Source organism: Cnephaeus nilssonii (assembly GCF_951640355.1).
Source record: "Cnephaeus nilssonii genome assembly, chromosome: 3".
Classification (NCBI taxonomy): Eukaryota; Metazoa; Chordata; class Mammalia; order Chiroptera; family Vespertilionidae; genus Cnephaeus; species Cnephaeus nilssonii.
Window position 1 is genome coordinate 91,619,345 of NC_137074.1, and position 22,055 is coordinate 91,641,399.

Genomic DNA, 22,055 nt, shown 5'->3' on the forward strand with positions numbered 1-22,055 from the left:
ATTGCTTTTCAGGGAGGTTGTACAATCTAAATTGCCAATATGCAAGTTAGTATCTATTTCCTTATACCACATGAACATTGCTTTGCATATGAAATTTAGCTTGTGTACCTCTTAGAATGAATAAAATTAGAATTTTATTAAGTACTTAAATTTCTTTTAAGTAGTATCCTGTGTTTACTTCTGTGCTTGAGTGTAATAATTTTATTATTATCATTGGATTTTGAATGTCTAAACTTTGTTATAATTGCTGAAAAATTAGAGAATGCCTTCTTTTTAAAAAATATATTTTTATTGGTTTCAGAGTGAGGAAGGGAGAGAGGTAGAGAAACATTAATGATGAGAGAGAATCACCAATTGGCTGCCACCTGCATGCCCCACACTGGGGAATGGGTCGCAACCCGGGCACGTGCCCTCTCCAGGAATTGAACCTTCTGGTTCATAGATTGATGCCCAACCACTGAGCCACGCTTTTCATATGATTTTGAGATACATAATTTATAAGAGAATGAACCATAAAATTTAACACTAAATTAGAACAAAGAAAATAAATTTTTAAAAAGTGTATGACTAAAATAATTATGCTTCTTTATGCTTGCAATAAACCCTTAGAATTCAATAAGGAAAATTATTCTCTTTAAAGTAGCTATAACAAAAATAATAAAATAAAAGTAATATATGTGCTAATAAATGAGCAAGAATTACCAGACCCTACTATATATTAGGGAAGTTGACAAAGCAGTGACAATTATTTTAAAATATTTAGAAAAATAAAAAACATGCAACAGAGAAGAAAAACAGAGCACCATAATACTCAATGTCTAGATTTAACAATCATACCTATACCTCACTAAACAATTTTAATTTTTTCTAAAAACTCTTATGTTAAATGAAAAATTATCAAGTAAAAAAGCATTAACTTTAATTGAAAAAATTATAATGAGTACTACCACAACTATGAAGTCCAAACAATTGTCACTGATTAGAAAATATTAAAACTAAGCAACATACTTAATATAAGTAGTAAACAATAATTGGAAAGTAAATTAAAACACTTTGTATATAAAACATAATGTAGTGATAAAACATAATGGCTAATAGTGAGTGGAAGAAGGTTATGAGGAATATTATTTAAATTATGCATTATTTTTATTGCTTTATTATACAATGTTTTCTACATTGACTTTTTTAGCTTACAATAGACTCAAAGTTATTTTGCACTTAAAATGAACTCAAGAATAAAGCTTAGCACAGAAAAACTACCCTTAGGGCAAAATAAGAGCTGAACAGCAAGAATATTTTGTAATGCATGAAAATGGTACGTATGGAAAATGAACTGGAAAGTCATGTAAGTTACTATTTCTCCATCCCTTTCAATTGGTGTAAGTATGCAAAGCCCAACATTCTCTATTGTGTGAATATAGTACACAATCGAAATATGCCCCATGTGATATTTTCTGATAAGAAACTGATATATTGAGTAAATTGGAGGGGGTGCCTTTTCCTGATGCTCAACTATTAAAAGGTGATTTTAAAAATTTTATTGTATTTGAGAGTATAAAATTTACATTAGTTTTTAAAAAGAAAACAAAAGGAATTTATGTTTGATTAAAAAGCAAGTTTTTAATCACCACATTTTTTCCATTTATTTTACTGTTTTAAATCAGGTACCAAATATTATGACACTTTACCAGTATGTAGTTAGCCATGCACCTCCAAAAAACTCTGACAAGTTTGTATAAACAAAATACATCTAATGTTCTTAAGACTGCTTTTTTTTTTACTATTTTAAATCAATACCAAATGTCATTGCACTTTACCAGTATGTAGTTAGCCAGGCACCTCCAAAAAACTTGAGCATCAACTATTAAAAAGCATTACTCATAATTATCTGGATGTACCACAGAACATCTTGGTTGCTTCCAACTTTTGGCAATTATGAGTAATGCTGCTGTAAATATCCATGTGCTATTTTTTGTGTTGACATAAGTTTTCAGCTCCTTTGAGTAAATGTCAAGAAGTATGATTGTTAGCTAAGATTATATTTATATTTAAGTATGGTATGAGTATGTTTCGTTTTGTAAGAAGCCTCCAAACTGTGTTTTTTTTCATGGTGTGGTAGCTCATTTCATTTTAGTGATGAAAAAAAAATCACAGAGGAAACTTAAATGCATATTACTAAGTAAAAAAACAAAACCCACAAATCTGACAAGGTTTCATACTGTTTGATTCTAACTATATAACATTCCAGAAAATTAAAATTATGCAGACAGTAAAAAGATGAGTGTCTGGAAGAGCACCTGAGCAAGAGTCGTCAGCTGAATTCAGTGGCATCAGCAAAGGCATGTCCTAGAAAACATACCTTGCCAAAAGGCAGGAATGTTGTCAGTCCTGACCTATAGCTCATACTCCAAGGGGTAGTTGTAATTATCTAAGTTCAGCCAGGTGCCAGGGACAGATGCAATTATCAAAGTCCAGTCAGGGCTGACAATTATGAGAAGCCACAAAAATGAAGAAATGCAGCTTGATCTTTAAGCATGATTTCACATCATTTCCTCTGACTTAAACTCTAGTAAAACTTCCTGGTATCATGCTGTATATAATAAATGCGCTACACTAGCTCTGAGTCATTGTCTCTCCATCTAAGAACAGTGTCCCACCTGATTCCAGCTTTACCCACTGTCTCTTTCTTTTTCTCCAGTCGCCCCTACTCAGGACTCGTTAGCTCTCTAGCCATGCTTTTTGCAGCTGGAGAACCCTCATAGATGAGTGGTTGATAGGGTTTGGAATGGGGGAGAGATAAATAGGCAAGATCCAAAGGATTTTTAGAACAGCAAAAATACTCTGTGAGATATATATATATATATATATATATATATATATATACACACACACACACACACACACACACACATATATATATACATATAAAATAAAAGTGTAATATGCTAATTAGACTGGATGACCTTCTGGATGAAGCCGCAGTGGTGGGTACAGTGGTGGGGGCTGAGGCAGAGACTGCCACTGTGGCAGCAAGGGCTGAGGCCCCTTGCACAAATTTTGTACTATATATATATATATATATATATATATATATATATATATATGTATGCTTGGTTATTGGTTATGCTTATATGCATGCATACTAGTCCTTCGGTTGATCTCTTACCTCCCCCCCGCAACACTCCCCAGCCTTCCCGCTGTAATTTGACAGTCTTTTATTATATAGGACAGTCTTTTGATTATATATATATATATATATATATATATATATATACACACACACATATATATATATAGGACAGTCTTTTGATTTTATATATATATATATATATATATATATGTATATATATGTATATATACATATATATATGTGTATATATATATATATATATATATATATATATATATAATAAAAGACTGTCCTATATAATAAAAGACTGTCAAATTACAGCGGGAAGGCTGGGGAGTGTTGCGGGGGGAGGTAAGAGATCAACCGAAGGACTAGTATGCATGCATATAAGCATAACCAAAGGACTCAAGACACAGAGGGAGGGAGGCGTGGGTGAGGGCATGTGCCGGGGGATAGGGGAGGCCAGAGGAAGGTCAATGGGGGAAAAAAGGAGACATATGTACTACTATTTGTAATACTTTAAACAATTAAATAAATAAATAAATAAATAAATAAATAAAATTTTTTAAAAAACGTAGTATGCAAATTGTCCCCTTGACTGGGAAGTTGATCAGGGGGTGGGGCCAGCTGGGGAAGGGCGGGAGTATCCGGATGGCAGCCGGCAGCCACTAGGGACCCTTCTAATGCATGAATTTTGTGCACTGGGTCTCTCTAATATATATATTATATATATTATATATATTAGTATATATTAGTATATATCTATATATCTTCACTAATAAAAGAGAAACATGCACATTAACCATCACTCTGCTACACCCACAAGCCACGCCCACTGGCCAATCAAGAGCAAGTATGCAAATTAACCCAACCAAGATGGCGGCCGGCCACAGAGTTGGAGCAAGCAGGAGGCTTGGGTTGCGCCCAGCGATGGAGGAAGCCAAGCTTCCCGTCCTGGCTGGCCCTGGGCTCTGCTCAATGCTACAAAGTTTCAATTATAGAAGATAAATAAATCCTAGATACTTGCTTCCAGCCAGCCCTGGCCTCTGCTCAAGGAGGCGCTGAAAAAAAAGAAAAAGAAAAAAAGGAGGGGCTGGGACCTTGGGTCGCTGGGGGATGATCAGGCCAGGATGGGACGGCAGGGGCCGTTGGGGGTAAGCAGACCAGCAGTAGGGCCAGTTGAGGGTGAGCAGGCTGTCAGTGGGGGTCAGTTGGAGGTGATCAGGACAGCGGGGGGGGGGGGGGGTGGAGTTGGAGTGAGCAGGCCAGCAGGGGGGCAGTTGGGAGTGAGCAGGCTGGCACGGGGGGCAGTTTGGGGTAATCTGGCTGGCGGGGGGGCATTTGGGGGTGAGCAGGCCAGCAGGCAGATTGGTTAGGGGCAATTAGGCAGGCAGGCAGGAAGGTGAGTGGCTGGAGCCAGCCGTCCCAGATTGTGAGAGGGATATCTGACTGCAACTTTAGGCCCGATCCCTGTAAACTGGCAACTGGACATCCTTTGAGGGGTCCCAGATTGGAGAGGGTGCAGGATGGGCTGAGGTACACCTCCCCCCATGCACGAATTTCATGCACTGGGCCACTAGTATGTATGTGTGTGTGTGTGTGTGTGTGTGTATATATATATATATATATATATATCCTATCTATAAAACAGTAATATGCAAATCATCACTCCGCTACACTCACAAGCCATGCCCATCGGCCACGCCCACCAGCCAATCAGAAAGGGAATATGCAAATACACCTAACCAAGATGGCTGCAGCCTCGGAGAGCAGTTGTTGGAACTGGGATATTGGAGCCGAAGATCAGAGGGGAATATCAGCCAGCAGGGGTCCCCCACAGGTGATCAGAGCCAGCTGGGGTCCCCTGCAGGCGATCGGAGCCAGCTGGGGGTCCCTGTTCAGGGCCCGAGACTCAGCCAGAGGCTTGCGGCATTGGCTGGGGGTGGAGCTGGGCCACTGGAACCAGCTGGGGTCCCCTGTGGTGATTGGAACCAGCTGGGGGTCCCTGACCAGGGCCCAAGCCTCAAACAGAGGCTTGAGGCCTTGGCCTTGGATGGAGTGGGGGATAGAGCCATCTGGGGGTCCCTGCCCAGGGGCCGAGCCTCAAACAGAGGCTTGCGGCATTATATGGGGGCGGAGCGGGGAGATCAGAGCCAGCTGGGGGTCCTGCCCAGAGCCCAAGCCTTGGCCAGAGGCTTGCAGCCTTGGCCGTTGGGGCAGAGCCTGGTGATGGGAGCCTGGCGATCAGAGCCAGCTGGGGTCCCCTGAGGGCGATTGGAGCCAGCTGGGGGTCCCTGCTCAGAGCCCAAGCCTCTGCCAGAGGCTTTAGGCCTTGCCTGGGGTGGAGCCCACGAGCGGAGCCAGCTGGGGGTCCCTGCAGGTGATTGGAGCCAGCTGGGGGTCCCTGCCCAGAGCCCAAGCCTCTGCCAGAGGCTTGCGGCCTTGGCCGCTGGGGCGGAGCCTGGCAATCAGAGCAAGCTGGGGTCCCCTGTGGGCGATCGGAGCCAGCTGGGGGTCCCTGCCCAGAGCCCAAGCCTAGAGGCTTGCAGCCTTGGCCATGGGTGGAGCCGGGCGATAGAGCCAGCTGTGGGTGTCTGTGGGCAATTGGAACCAGCTGGGGGTCCCTGCCCAGGGCCCGAGCCTCAAACAGAGGCTTGCGGCCTTGGCTGGGGGTAGAGCAGGGCGATCAGAGCCAGCTGGGGGTCCCTGCCCAGGGCTGGAGGCTTTAGGCCTTGGCAGGGGTGGAGCCGGAGATCACAGGAGATAGGTGTGAACTACAGAGGAAATACCTTTTCTGACCACTCATTGGCTAAGCTCCCTGTATGCCACTGGTAATATTCTTAGTAACTTGGGTATAAGAATCCAAAAAAGTGATCTAGGGCTTTTCCACCACACTCCTGGAGAAAAAAATGAAGGTCCACTGCTGGAGGGCTAAGAAATGTCATAACCTGCCCTACACGGTTTGGCTCAGTGGATAATGTCTAGGTTTGCCAACCGCAGAGTCCAGGTTAGATTCTGATCAAGGGCATGTACATAAGTTGCAGGCTCCTCCCTGGCTGGGGCCCAGGTCAGGGCTCAGGAAGGAGGCAAGCAATCTAAGTATTCCTCTCACTTTGATGTTTCTCTCTGTCTTTCCCTTTCTCTTTCACATTCTCTAAAAGTCAATGGAAACATATACTCAGGTGAGGATAAAAAAAAAAATAGAAAGAAATGTCATCCTATCTAATAGAAGAGTACTATGCAGATTGATCATCACTGCAACACACAATATAGCTGCCCCCATGAGGTCAAAGATCCTGCCCCCATGTGGACACAAGATGGCAACCACAAGATGGCCAGCAGGAGAGGGCAGTTGGGAGGCACCCGGCCTGCAAGGGAGGGCAGTTGAGAAGGACCAGGCCTGCAAGGGAGGGCAGTTGGAGGTGATCAACCCTGCAGGAGAGGGCAGTTAGGGGTAACCAGGCCGGCAGAGGAGGGAAGTTGGGGGCAAACAGGCTGGCAGCAGAGTGGTTAGGGGGTGATCAGGCTGGCAGGCAGAAGCGGTTAGGGGCAATCAGGAAGGCAGGCAGGCAAGCAGTTGGGAGCCAGCAGTCCTGGATTGTGAGAGGGATGTCCGACTGCCCTCAAGGCAGTCGGACATCCCTTGAGGGGTCCCAGATTGGAGAGGGTACAGGCTGGGCTGAGGGACAACCCCCCTCCGTGCACGAATTTCGTGCACCGGGCCTCTAGTATATATATATACTAGAGGCCCGGTGCACGAAATTCGTGCACGGACGTCCCTCAGCCCAACCTGCACCCTCTACAATCCAGGAGTTCTCAGGGTTGTCCTACTGATGGCTTAGGCCCACTCCCCATGGTTCTCTGCTCTCTGCAGGGCCTGGAGGTTTCCCTGCAGCCATGGAGATGAAGTCCCCATGCCCTGCTGTCTACTCTCTGCCTGCTGCTGCCATGCGCCATGCAAAGGAAGCCCCAATGCCCTGCAGTGTGCTCTGTCTGCCAGGCCTGGGGGCTTCGCCAACACAGACACACTAAGGAAGCCCCAATGCCCTGTTGTCCGGGCTCTGTCTGCAGGGCCTGGGGGTGTTCCCACTGTCATCTTGCTAAGGAAGCCCCCAAACCCTGCTTTCTGGGCTCTGTCTGCTGGACCTGGGGTGTTCCTGCCACCTCTGCTCTAAGAAAGCCACCATGCCCTGCTCTATGGGCTCTGTCTGCAGGCCTAAGGCTTCCCCTCTGCCGCAGTGCTAAGGAAGCCGCCATGCCCTCCTCTCGGGGCTCTGTCTGCAGGGCCTGAGGCAGCAATCAAGAAGCCGCCATGCCCTGTTCTCCCTGCTCTGTCTGCAGGGCCTGGGGCTTCCGGCTGCCGCGATCAAGAAGCCGCCATGCCCTGTTCTCCCTGCTCTGTCTGCAGGGCCTGGAGCTTCCCGGCTGCTGCGATCAAGAAGCCGCCATGCCCTGCTATTCCCCCGCTCTGTCTGCAGGGCCTGGGGCTTCCAGGCTGCCGTGATCCGGAAGCCGCCATGCCCTCCTCTCGGGGCTCTGTCTGCAGGGCCTGAGGCCACGATCAAAAAGCCGCCATTCCCTGCTTTCCCCGCTCTGTCTGCAGGGCCTGGGGCTTCCCGGCTGCCACGATCCGGAAGCCGCCATTCCCTGATTTCCCCGCTCTGTCTGCAGGGCCTGGGGCTTCCCGGCTGCCGCGATCCGGAAGCCGCCATGCCCTGCTTTCCCCGCTCTGAGGTGACTGGGCGCAGCCATCTTGTGGCTATGGGGGCCGCCATTTTTGTCGCGGAGTGATGGTTAATTTGCATATTACTCTATTATTAGATAGGATATGCCTAAGGGACCATTGCAACCGAACAGATAACTGAACAGGCTGAGTAGGGCGACCAGGCTGACAGGGGGGTTAGTGAGGGACAACCAAACAACTGAGCAGCAGGCTGTGTGGGGCGACCCGGCTGGCAGGGGGGTTAGTGAGGGGCAACCAAATGACTGAACAGCAGGCTGTGTGGGGAGACCAGGCTTGCAGGGGGGTTTAGTGAGGGGCGACCAAACGACCAAGCAGCAGGCTGTGTGGGGTGATCAGGCTGGTAGGGGGGGCAGTTGGGGGCAACCAGGCTGGTGGGGGGGGCAGTTGGGGGCGATCCGGCCAGCAGGCAGTGGCAGTTGGGGTAATCAGGATGGCAGGGGTGCAGTTAGAGGCGACCAGGCCGGCAGGGGGGCAGTGAGGGGCGATCAGGCTGGCAGGGGGGTGCAGTTAGGGGCAATCAGGCAGGCAGGCAGGTGAGCGGTTAGGAGCCAGTGGTCCATTATTGTGAGAGGGATGTCTGACTGCCAGTTTAGGCCCAATCCCAAGCCGGCAGTCCGACATCCCCCGAGGGGTCTTGGATTGGAGAGGTTGCAGGCTGGGCTGAGGGGAACCTTCCCCCCCCATGCATGAATTTTGTGCACCAGGCCTCTAGTTAGTATATATTAGTATATAGTAGTATAATTATATATATATATATATATATATATATATATATATATATATATATATGTAAAATTATACTTTTGTCAAAACCCACAGAGTGTGTCAACAAAAAAAGTGTGAACCCTAAAGTAAACTATGGACTTATGGACTTTGGGTGATTATGATGTATCAATGTAAGTTCATCCTTGGTTAAAGAAAAAATAATTTCATTTCTCTATGATACTGGGTAAGGCTATGCCAGGTGAATATAGGAAATATCTATGCTTTCCTCTCACTTTTTTGTGTGTAAATCTAAAAGTGATCTATAATTTGTCTTTAGAAGTCAGACATATAATTCATCATTAGTATTAATTTGCTAGGTCTGCTATATCAAAATACCACAGATTAACTGTTTTAAATACAAAAATCTATTTTTCACAGTTCTGGAGCTTGGCATTTAAGCTAGGTGTCTACAAGGTGAACTCAGAGAGGCTCACACCAGAACATATCATAATTAAAATCCCAAAGGTTAAAGTCAAAGAGAGAATCTTAAAATCAGCAAGAGAAAGGCAGTTAGTTATCTACAAGAGAGTTCCCATAAGACTGTCAGCTGATTTCTCAACAGAAACTTTGCAGGCCCAAAGGGATTGGCAAAATATGTTTGAAGTGATAAAAAGTGAAGGACCTACAACCAAGATCACTCAACCCAGCAAAGCTATCATTTTGAATTGAAGGACAGATAAAGAGCTTCCCAGACAAGAAAAAGCTAAGAGTCCATCACCAACAACCAGTACTACATGAAGTGTTAAATGCATATCTAAAAACAATTACTTGAAATGCAAATGATTAAATGCTCTAATCAAAAGACATAAGGAGACTGAATGGATAACAAAACAGTACCATCACATGTGCTGTCTATAAGAGATTCACTTCAGATAGAAAGACACACAGAATGAAAGTAAAGGGATGCAAAGAGATATTTCAGGAAAATGTAAGCAAAACAAACAAAATCTGGGATAGCAATACTAATAGAAGACAAAATAGACTTTAAAAAAAAAAAAAGGCTATAACAAGAGATAAAGAAGGACCCAGCTACTTCACTTCTGGTTATTATACGAAGAAACTCAGATACTAAATTGAAAAGGTATATACATCCATATGTTTATTGCAGTATTTTCAATAATCAAGATACAGAAGCAACCTAAGTGTATACTAATAGATGAATGGATAAAGAAGAAATGTTGCATATATACAACTAGAGGCCTGGTGCATGAAATTGGTGCATGGGTAGGGTCCCTAGGCCTGGCTGGTGATCAGGGCCAATCAGGGCCTTCTGGCTGCCGGCAGGGGCCTCCCTTCATTCCGCACTGCCACCTGGTGGTCAGTGCAAGTCATAGCGAGCAATCAAACTCCCAGTCAAACTCCCAAGGGGACACTTTGCATATTAGCCTTTTATATATATATATATATAAATAGGATATGTTTCAGCCATAAGATTGAAATCTCACAATCTGCAACAGGATGGACCTGGAGGGATTGTGATTAGTGAAATAAGTCAGATAAAGGCAAAGGCCAGATTATTTCACTTACATGTGGAATCTAAAGAACAAATAAACATACAAGCAGAACAGAAAAAAATTCATAGATACAGAAAGCAGACTATGGTTGCCAGATGGGAGAGGGGTTGGGGGGATGAGTAAAAAAGTGAAGGGATTTAGAAGTACAAATTGGTACTTACAGAATAGTGACAGGATGTGTACAGCACAGGGAATATATATGTACACTAATAAAAGAGAAAAATGCTAATTGACCGTACCTCCGCTACGCCCACAGCCAATCAGGAGTGATATGCCAATTAAGCCAACAATTTGAAGGGTACATTTGCATATGCAGGAGGGGCCGGCAGCGCCTGACGCCACCCATGGGGTCCAGTCCACCATGGGGTACCAGGCAGGCCGGGCGGACAGCACCTGATGCCACCCGCAGGATCCAGGCAGCCATTGGGGTCGGGGGGCGGTCGGGTAGGCCGGGCAGGCAGCGCTTGACCGCCGCCCCTGGGGTCCAGGCAGCAATCAGGGTCGGGCAGGCCTGGCAGGCTGAGCCTGATGCTGCCCGCGGGGACCAGGAAGCCATCGGGGTCAGGCAGCTGGGCGGGCAGCGCCTGACACCTCCCGTGGGGTTCAGGCAGCCATCGGGGACCAGACAGGCCTGGTGGGCTGTGCCTGACGCTGCCCGTGGGGTCCAGGCCACCATTGGGGACCGGGTGGGCCTGGCAGGCTGTGCCTGATGCCGCCCCCAGGTTCCAGGCAGCAATCAGGGTAGGGCAGGACTGGCGGGCTGCACCTGACGCCACCCCTGGGGTCCAGGCAGCCATCGGGGACCTGGGTAGGTGGGGGTGGCCAGGGTCTCTGGGTTCACTGTCTGCTCCCGGGGCTCCTGTGGACACCGGTGGAGCAGGCCGGGGTTGAACATTTTAATGAAAATGGGATGCCTGTGCCCCGGCCCACAGCGCCCCATCCCTGGCGAGGAGAAGGCAGTGGGCAGTTAGCAGGCACCAGGGCTTGGAAGGGACTGGGAGCAACCTGCAGGCATGCTACCAGGAAGAGGTGCTGAACCATGATGACGCAGAGGGCTGGCTGATGGAGGTGCGAAAAGATGCAGATGAGGTGGCACTAGCTGGCACTGAGCTTGAAAAGCGCATCGACAGCTTGATGGACTAAATCAACTTTCTGAAGAAGGTGCATGAAGAGGAGATTGCCGAGCTGCAGGTGCAGATCCAGTAAGCTCAGATCTCTGTGGAGATGGGCATGTTCTCCAAGTCCGACCTCTCTGCAGCGCTCAAGGACATTGCACCCAGTACAAGAAGCTGGCTGCCAAGAACATGCAGAATGCAGAAGAATGGTACAAAAGCCGCTTCACCATGCTGACCGAGAGCACTGCCAAGAGCACCTATGGGGTGCGCGCCGCCAAGGAGGAGGTGTCTGAAAGCCGCCGCCTCCTCAAGGCCAAGACCCTGGAGATCAAAGCATGCCGGGGCATGAACGAAGCTCTGGGAAAACAGCTGTGAGAGCTGGAGGATAAGCAGAACTCTGACGTTAGTGCTATGCAGGACACAATCAACAAATTAGAAAATGAGTTGAGAACTACAAAGAGTGAAATGGCAGGATATTTAAAAGAATACCAGGACCTCCCCAATGTGAAGATGGCTTTGGACATTGACATTGCAGCTCACAGGAAACTCTTAGAAGGTGAGGAGACCCGGCTCAGTTTCACCAGCATGGGAAGCATAGCCAGAGGCTACTACCAGAGTTCCCAGGTCTTTGGTGATCTGCCTACGGTGGTTTACAGACCAGCTCCTACTTGATGTCCGCTTGCTCCTTCCCTTCTTAGTACACCAGCCACATCCAGGAGGAGCAGATTGAGGTGGAGGAGACCATTGAGGCTGCAAAAGCCGAGGAAGCTAAGGATGAACCCCCTTCTGAAGGAGAAGCTGAAGAGGAGGAGAAGGATAAGGAAGTGGTTGATGAAGAGGAAGGAGAGGAAGAGGAAGAAGGTGCCAAGGAAGAATTTGAGGATGCAAAGGAGGAAGGTGAAGGTGAAGGAGGAGGATGCAAAGAAGGAGGTGAAGATGAAGGAGAAGATGCCCAAGAAGCTGAGGATGAGAAGAAAGTTGAAGGTGCTGGGGAGGAGCAAGCAACCAAGAAAAGATTGAGTCCCCCTTTCCTTAATTATTCAGGAATAATCCTCCTGAAACCAGGTCAACCCCATCACCAACCAAGCAGTTGAGTACCCGATACTATATGAATTAAGAAGTCAATATATATAACATTCTGAGGTGACTCAGGTTGGACATTAAATGTTATGCTATGACTTTTCTCCTTATGCAGAGTATCTGCTTGCAGAGTGGCTTCCTGGCTTGCTGCCAGCCTGTGCATGGTCTATGCTTATGTGTTAAGGATCTATAACAATGTGAAAAATTCTGATGTTTACAATAAAAACATATGAATACATGAATTCACTGATGTTAATGTTAAACTTCATGGAAAAAATAGTCCTTTGAATCTTTGGTGGTTAGAAATTAAAGACCTCAAATCATGTGCAATAAACAGTAAATAAAGTTATACTGAGTGACAAAAAAAAAATACATTAGGGGCCAGGAAACATTCAAAGAACTGGGGAACCATTCCCAGATCAGGAAGGGAAGTCACAGGGTGTATATTATTGCTATGAATACAGTATTTCCTACTAATTACAACATATACAATGTAATATATTAGATGCCTTCCTAGCGCATGATGTATGTATTCTCATAGAGTAATACTGGTACATATGTTATAGTTATGGCAGTATGTCATATCCTATCTATATTAATAAAAGGGTAATATGCTAATTAGACCATGAAACCTTCCAGAAGTCCTTCCGGACAAAGCCATGGTGTCAGGGCCGAGGCAGAGGCAGTTAGGGGTGATCAGGCCAGGACGGGAGGGCAGTTGAGGGTGAGCAGGCCAGCAGGGGGGTGCAGTTGGGGGCAATCAGGCCAGCAGGCAGAGTGGTTAGGGGTGATCAAGCGGGCAGGCAGGTGAGCGGTTAGGAGCCAGCAGTCCCGGATTGCGAGGGGGTTGTCTGACTGCCAGTTTATACCCGATCCCACAAGGGTCTCAGATTGGAGAGGATGCAAGCCGGGCTGAGAGACACCCCCCCCCCCCCCCCCGTGCACAAATTTTGTGCACCGGGCCACTAGTGTGTGTATACACACACACACACACACACACACACACACACACACACTAGAGGCCCTATGCATGAAATTTGTGCAAGAGTAGGCTTTTGCAGCCCCAGCTGCCTAGGCACTCACAGCCCCAGCTTCATCCGTAAGGACTTGTGGACAGTCATCCTGCTGTTCAGCCATTCATTTGATTTGCCTATTACATTTTTATTATTATAGACTAGAGGCCCAGTGCATAAAATTTGTGCACTGGGGCATGTCTCTCAGGCAGCCTGCACCCTCTCCAACCTGGGACATCCCTCTCACAATCTGGGACCACTGGCTCCTAACCGCTTGCCTGCCTGCCTGCCTGATTGCCCCTAACTGCTTTTACCTGCCAGCCTGATATCCCCCAAACCACTCACCTGCCGACCTAATTGATGCCCAACTGCCCTCCCCTGCCAGCCTGATCTCGGCCCCAACTTCCCTCCTCTGCTGGCCTGATCACCCACAATTGCCCTCCCCTGCTGGCCATCTTGTGACAACGTGGGGGAGGCCATCTTGTGATGATGTGAGCGCATCACGTGAGGGCGCGAGGGACACCTAGGCTTTTATTAGTATAGATATGCAAACTGCCCCCTCGGGAGTTTGACAGAGAGACTGGGAGTTCACTGGCTCACTATGAGGTGTGCTGACCACCAGGGGGCGGCATGGAACAAAGGAAGGCCATGGCCAGCAGCCGGAAGGCCTGATTGGCCCTGATCGCTGGCCAGGCCTAAGGACCTTACCCATGAACAAATTTCATGCACCGGGCCTCTAGTTATCAATAATATTGTAATTACTATGTATGGTATCAGATGGGTACTAGATTGATTGAAGTGATCACTTTGTAAATTATATAAATATAAAAACCTGGGGTTGTATTTCTGACACTAATATAATATTGTATGTCAACTATAATGTAAAAGTAAAATTTAAATAAATAAATAAAAAAGATCACTGTGTCCCTTAGCAGGTTTGATTTGCATTGAGGCCTCCCCAAGTTCTCATGTGGTCTCCCCCCCCCCCCCCCCGCTTTTTTTCTGTATATGAATTCCTAGTGTTTCTCAGTGTTCTAATCTCCTTAGAGGAACACCAATCAGATTGAATGAGGCCCTAATCTGCAAACAGTTACATTCTGTGGTACTGGGGATTGGGTCTTTAACATATGAAATTTGAATGTGACACAACTTAGTCCATAACTCCACCTTAACAATAAAAACTTCACATTATCATCTCAATAGACACAGAATAAAAAAAGTCTAAATGAATCTTCTGGTCCTCATAAAACCTCTCTGAGGCACTGGTTGGGGAGCTCAGTTGGTTGGCCCTACTCCCAATATGCCAAGGTTACGGATTTGGTCCAAGGAGAGGGCACATCCAAGAATACCAATGAATGCATAAATAAGTGAAACCACAAATAGAGGTATCTTTCTCTCTCCCTTCCTCCCTTTCTCTAAAATCGATTTAAAAAACACACAACCAGAACACTAAGGATGGCGGCTTCGGGAAGAAGCTGGCCAAGGGGCTTAAGGCAGGAGTAATAGCTTGAGCTGTGAGGAGAGTCTTAAAGAGCTTCCGTCTATGTGAGTGTGACAACTCACTTAGTCCTGAGAGTGAGTACCTGGGGGTCTTTGATCCATGAGCCTCCTGAGGCATGAGGAGTCTATCTGCGATGCAGGCTGTCACTGCTGCTGTGGCGCTCAGAACCCTCAGCCAGGAGGCGCAGCTGGCCGTCCCCAGGTCCCTGCCTCCACAATGAGAGCCTGAGCCACGCTTTGCGTCGCAGCTTTGCAGATTCCTATTGGTAATGGAAACTGGTCTCAATTCTCAGGACAGAAAGGCCTGGAGAAGTTAACTAAATTTTTTGCCCTCAAGACTGTTCAAGTGATTGTCCAGGCTCGACTTGGTGAGAAGATTTGTACTCATTCATCTTCATTCCCAACGAGTTCAGATTGGTTCAATTTAGCAATCAAAGACACGCCAGAGGTTACACATGAAGCAAAGAAGGCCCTGGCAGGGCAGCTGCCTGCCGTCGGGAGACCTATGTGTGTGGAGATCTCACTCAAGACATCTGAGGGACATTCCACAGAACTAGAAATTGGTGTCTCGAAATGAATGAAAAGTCTGATAAAGAAATCAAAGTTCCCTACATGGTACACAACAGACTGTCCTTGCTGCTGAAGTCTCTTCTGGCTATAACGAGGGTGACAACAGCTTATAAGCTCTCCGGGAAACAAGGACATGGATATGTCATATTATACAGGATGTATTTTGGTGAAGTTCCGCCGAATGGCTTAGGGAAAGGTTTCTAGACAGTTCGTGTTGGGACAGTGGGTACCGCTCTGGGCACCGTCATCTTTCTTGTGCTTAAAGAATTAACTTGGCATTCATGTCCACCAGGCAATTTGAGAGGACCCCACCTATCCTGGGGATTATCACTGATCACATTGTGGACCCTTCCTATCCCAGCTCCTCGCCTAGGTACCCCTGCAATTACAAAACTACTGGCAAGGACATCGGAGTAACATATCTTTCTGTGGAAGAAGATTCTCAAGAAGTGTGTACCACCTCTTTCTCCACCTTCCCTCCATTCCAGCTAATGATTCCCTGGAAAGAAGGTGGGGTCCCCTGCTCCCCAACCAGCCTGCCTATGGTGCCCAGGCTGATCAGGAGAGACTGGCAATCTGCACCTTTTCTGATGGGGCTCACTGTGCTGCCACACTTTCTAGCAGCCAGGATACTGACACTATCAAACAGCAGGGAGGGACGGGCCTCTCCCCACGATGTCTTGGAGAACATCTTTGCCCAAAAAGTGGGGGCTTTTGTGAACAAACCCATTAACCAGGTGGCATTGATGAGTTTGGACTTACCTTTTGCCGTATTTGCTCCCAAGAAATTAGAACTGGAGGAGGCCAGTCGGATGGAGAATCCTCCGGATTCCCCAGAAACTGAGTCTCCTCTCCAGGGCAGCCTGCACTCTGATGGCTCCAGAGATGGCAGCAGTGGCAATACCCATGATGGACTTCAAACCGGCTTTTTCTAAAGACGACAGTCTTCCTATGGACTTGGGGGACCGTCTATCCTGAATTTCAGAATTCTCCTCAGCTGAGCATAGATATCAGGGCACAGTCCATGGCTGAGGGCTTGGACTTGCTACTAGAGCAGCTGGCTGTGCCCGAGAAGAACCTCTGAGAATGTGGTGTCTTTCTGGAAACTGCAGTAAAGTTGGTGTCCTGGAGTACCAGCAGCATCCCCTCTTTGTGGTCCCAGGAGACAGACAGCCTCCCACTCATGAGCTGCTCCCATTCCTCATCCTGCTCCAAGCCAGGTGGAGGGGAGGCTGGTTTCCCCCATGGGGACCCAGATGTCCCTGCTCTGGCCCCTCCTGGAGACTCCATGGCAGTTGTCAAGCCCAGTGAGAGCATTTGAGAACACTCACCCTCTGGCCTTGGAAATTTTAAGACTCTGTAACAAAAGGGCCCGCTGCAGGGCCTGCTGCTTCCGCCACCCATCAGCATCTATTCACAAAGGCTGCCCTCTCCTTCGTCCCACTGCTGGCCCCCACCCTTGGTCTGCCCCCACAGCTGGCCCCTCGCCTGCCTGCCATTATCACCAACCCTCTGACATTCCAGCTGGTGGCTCAGAGACGGGTGCGGAGGCAAAGAGAGGAAGGAGACAGTCCTGGGAGGAAGAAGGAAGGGCTCCTTGGCTGTGCTGTCTCCTTCAGTTCGGGTATTTTCTTCCTCTCTCCTTCTTTCGGCCCCTGTGCCTGTACTTGACAGGCCTCTTCCCAAGATGAGAACTTGAAAGTCAGCCATTCCCAGCCTTGAAGGTTGTGCCAGCCCCTCCTCTAACAGAGGGTCTGAGCAGCCCTGGTGGCTGCCTGTGCTCAGCTCCTCAGCTACATGGGACTGAATCCCGTGTCGTTAGGGTTGGGTGTCACAGCAAAGGTTCTCTTCCTTCTCTTCCCTCCCCCATTGCTGCTTCTTGGTTAGAGGCCATGGTAAATATTTATTACTTTCAGAGAAGTCAGATATTTCATAGAGAAATTATGTTTGAGGTTAGATGTTTTCACTTAGGGAAGGTGAAGGGCCTCTTCCTGGGGCAGGGCCTCCTCCTGTGGAAGTTCCTCAGATTCCAGGTTGCTGCTCTGGGGATCTCCCTTCCCATACATAGAAGCTGGGAGCCAAGAATAGGGTTGTGGGGGGGGGGGGGCAAAGACCTCCCAGACTTGCTGCATTTGCTCTGACTACAGGCTTTCCCTACATGTTCCCAGTGGAGCCTTGGATCTCTCACGGCACCTGCAGAGTGACCAGCTTTGCTCTGGCAGCCCAGGAAGCCTTGGGCGCTAAATGTGGTGACTCCCAAGGGTGTTATGTGTTTCCCCCGGTGGGCCTGGGGAAGTCCAGACAGGCCCATCCTGGGGTACTTGCTTCTGTTTCTCAGGGCTGCGTTATGGGCCCTTTTCTTCCTTTCACCTGGGCCTGACCACAACTCTCTAATCCCAGGGTCTGTACCCTGGCCTGAGGTTTACTGGTTCCTTTTTGAGAAACTAAAGCTGGGCACATTATTGACTTAATCCTTCAGGAATTGTTACGTGGGTAAGTGAAGTGCCTGGCCTCAGCCCCCTGTGCTGTGTGTCCCTCTCCCAGCCTAACTGGTAGTCTTGGCCATGGAAACCTAGGCCTGCCCCTTTCCTCCTGACCCACCGGGGGTATTCACTGGCAGTGGCTGGTCTGCAGTGGGGCACATGGCCCTCGATTGCTTGTTAGTAAATGCATGTGACATTGCTGATCTCTGAGGGCTGGAGTGGGCTCTGATGATGTCTCCATTAGGCCAAACCCTGCCCCTGTGCATGTGTTTTCTGCCACAAAGAAATGTTCCCAGAAGTAGTGTCCAACTGGCCCTCCTATCTTTGGGCCAGAGCACAACCAGGGCCTGCTAAACCAATCCAGGTTTACCCTCACGGCCCCAGTGCTATGAAAGTTGGAGGCCTATTGTAAGTTATCCATTCCCTGTCCCCCTATCCCCCAGCCCCAATGTCTCAGCCACTGCCCTCCTTTTGAGGCCAAGTGTGGAAGGCCTGTTAGGTGTTTTCCTCTTTGACTCTCAATGGCCTATAGAGGCAGAATCCTTTCTCAGGACGCCCTCAGTGAGAGGCGAGGGAGGCTGAGCCCTGACTTTGAGCCGAGCCAGGGAGGAGCAAAGCAATGGTCAAGGCTGGCCCCTGACCCTCAGCCCTGTACAATTAAAGGTATGAGCCTAGATTGACTTCTGCAGAACTGGGGAGAGGGCTGGGACCAGTCATCTGTCTCCAGGGGGCAGAGTCCCTCCCTACCTCCAGCCTACCTTGTTTGGAAATACTGAGTAATACTTTACAACGTATTCAAGAGATTTCCAATAAATTTTTTTCTGTACTTTAAAATAACAACAACAACAACAAATACAACCTTTCAGAAAACTAAGATGGAATAAACTTCTTTAATCTATGATAACCTATAGTTAATATCACATTTAATGATCATAAACTGATTGTTTTCTCCCTTAAATCAGAAACATGGCTAGCATGTTTACTAACCTTAGTTCTAATTAACATTATACTAGAAGCTCTGATAAGACAATAAGGGAAGAAATAAAATGCATCCAGAGTGAAAAGGAAGAAGTAAAACCTCCTTATTTACAAATGACATAATTAATAGAAAATCCACAGAAATGTACAAAAAAGCTACTGGAGTAAGCACATTTAACAACACTGCTGGATACAAGGTCAATATTAAAAAATGTATTTCTTTATATTAGCAATAAATAATTGAAAAATAAAATAAATAACATTTATAATAGCATCAAAAATAGAAAATCTGAAGAAAAAATATTGGAAGAGATATGAGAATCTCTACTTTGTAAACTATAAAATACTGTCGAGAGAAATTAAAGAAGACCTACATAAATGGAGAGAGAGATGTGGTTATGGATGAGAATACTTAACATTTTAAAATATTTAATCTCCCTCAAATAACACTTAGATTTAAAACTATCCTATTTAAAATCTAATAGGAGCCTTTTAAAAAATGACAGTTATTCTAAGAATTCATAAAGAAATTCAAATGACCTAGTATAGCTACAAAATAAACAAAACAACAACCTTAAAATTAAAAAACAAACACAGATTTGGAGTACTAACTGCCTGACTTCAAGCTTTATTATAAAGCTATAATAGTGAATAGAGTATGATAGAGGTATACAATTAGCACAATTAAACAATTGAATGTCCAGAAATAGTCCAACACACATAAAAATTGATTTCTGCAAAAGGTGCAAAGGCAATGCAGAGGAAAAATTATACTGGAGCATTTGGACATCCATATGCAAAAATGTAAACTTGGATTCATACGTCACAATATGTACAAGAATTAACTGAAAATATCATGGACCCAAATATAAAACTAAAACTGTACAATTTCTGGAAGTAAACATAAGAGAATATTTTTGTGATCCTGGTTTACACAGAGATTTTTTAGTTATGACACCAAAAATATTATTCATGAAATAACATATTATTCAATTAGACCTCACCAAATTAAAAACTGCTACTTGAAAGACACTGTTAAGACTATAAAAGATAAGCCACATATTGAAAGGAAATATCTGTAAAGCACATGTCTGGAGGACTTCTATTCTGAATCTATAAAGTGTGTGCTAAACTTAATAACAAATAATAATAATGCAATAACAATATTGTGAAAGGATTTTACCAGTCATTTTATTACAAAAGATTGACAGGTTGCAAATATATATGTAGGGAAAAGCTCAATATTATAAATCAATAGAGAAATGAAAAATTAATTCATAATATGATACTACTGCAGAACTACTAGAATCGCTAAAAGGTAAGACTGAATATATCTATTGTCAGGCACGTATGGAGGAACTGGAATTCTTATACACAGTAGTATAACTGTAAAATAGTGCAACCGCTGTTAAAAAATTTTTTTAGTATCTTAAAAAGTTATATTCTTATCTAACATGTGATTCAGACAGTCAACTTCTAAGTATTACCCAAAAGAATTGAAGGTGTATGTCTATACAAAAACTTGAACATGAATGTTTATAGCAGCTTTATTTGGAAAATATGGGAAAAGATTCAAATGCCCTTTATCAAGTGAACAAATAAACAAAAAGTGGTAAATCTATAGAATACATTACTCCTAACTACAAAGTAATGGACTATTGATACATACCACAATGCAGACAAATCTATATATATAAAAGTCTAAGTGACTGGCCGACCGGCCGACTGGCCAGTAGCTATGACATGCACTGACCACCCGTGGGCAGATGCTCAATGCAGGAGGGGAAACCACAGGCATGGAAACATGGAACTGATGAATCTCAGAGGGAAGGAGGAAGGGTGGAGGGTAGGAAGAGATTAACCAAAGACCTTATATACATACTAGAGGCCCGGTGCATGAAATTCGTGCATGGGGGATGTGTCCCTCAGCCCAGCCTGCACACTCTCTAATCTGGGACCCCTCGAGGGATGTCTGACTGCCCATTTAGGCCCGATCCAGGTAGGATTGGGCCTAAACAGGCAGTCGGACATCCCTCTCACAATCCAGAACTGCTGGCTCCCAACTGCTCGCCTGCCTGCCTTCCTGATTGCCCCTAACCGCTTCTGCCTGCCAGCCTGATCACCCCCTAACCACTCCCTTGCCAGCCTGATTGATGCCTAACTGCTCCCCTGCCAGCCTGTTTGCCCATAACTGCCCTCCCCTGCAGGCCTGGTCACCCCTAACTGCCCTCCCCTGCAGGCCTGGTTCCCCACAAACTGCTCTCCTCTGCAGGCTTGGGTCCCCCCCCCCCCCCCCCCCGCAACTGCCCTTACCTGCAGGCCTGGTTGACCCAACTTCCCTCCTCTGCCGGCCTGGTCACACCTAACTGCCTTCCCCTGCAGGCTTGATTGCCCCCAACTGCCCTCCCTTGCAGGCCTGGTCCCTCCCAACTGCCCTCCCCTGATCGCCCACAACTGCCCTCCCTTGCAGACCTGGTCCCTCCCAACAGCCCTCCCCTGTTGGCCATCTTGTGGTGGCCATCTTGTGTCCACATGGGGGCAATCATCTTTGACCACATGGGGCAGCCATCTTGTGTGTTGCAGTGACAGTCAATTTGTATATTACTCTTTTATTAGATAGGACTAGAGGCCCTGTGCACAGATTTGTGCACCGGAGGAGTCCTTTGGCCTGGCCTGTGCCCTCTCGCACTCTGGACCCCCCTGGGGGATGTTGGACTGCCGGTTTCACCCAATCCCAGCAGGCCAGGCTGAGGGACCCCACCGGTGCACAAATCCGTAGCTTTGAAACCAATTACTTTTTAAGATATCTACTTGAAATACCCATGTTCATTTGGGAAAAGTTACAAAAACTAAAAGTATGCATTTTTCAGGCCCAACACTTGCATCTCCACTCCCTGGCCAGTCAGCTGATTAACAAACCCTCTTCTGTTTAGGATAACAATCTCTAACCCTTGCAATGATTAAGCTCTTCCCTAAGTATTTCTTTGCCAGCAAGCTTTATTATTAAATTCTAGGATAACAAATCAAAGCCAGGTTGCTAGCAATTTTCTGTTAAATTTAAAAGGAATCTGTTTACATTTATCACATAACATAATAAGTTAGTAAATTAAAGGATCTGATATAGTAGGTTTCAGATTACAATGTAAAATATGGAATTGGGTAA

At 46.5% G+C, this 22,055-nt stretch overlaps 2 pseudogenes across 2 annotated transcripts; both read left to right on the top strand.

Moving 5' to 3' along the window:
* The first annotated feature begins 8,732 nt into the window (after positions 1–8,732).
* On the top strand, positions 8,733–14,428 carry LOC307096765 (neurofilament light polypeptide-like; annotated as a pseudogene). Its single transcript has 3 exons — positions 8,733–8,770; positions 11,086–12,333; positions 14,409–14,428. The product of its transcript is annotated as a neurofilament light polypeptide-like (transcript).
* A 702-nt stretch (positions 14,429–15,130) lies between these two features.
* LOC307096766 (autophagy-related protein 13-like) lies at positions 15,131–16,515 on the top strand (annotated as a pseudogene). Its single transcript has one exon. The product of its transcript is annotated as an autophagy-related protein 13-like (transcript).
* The last annotated feature ends 5,540 nt before the right edge of the window (positions 16,516–22,055 follow it).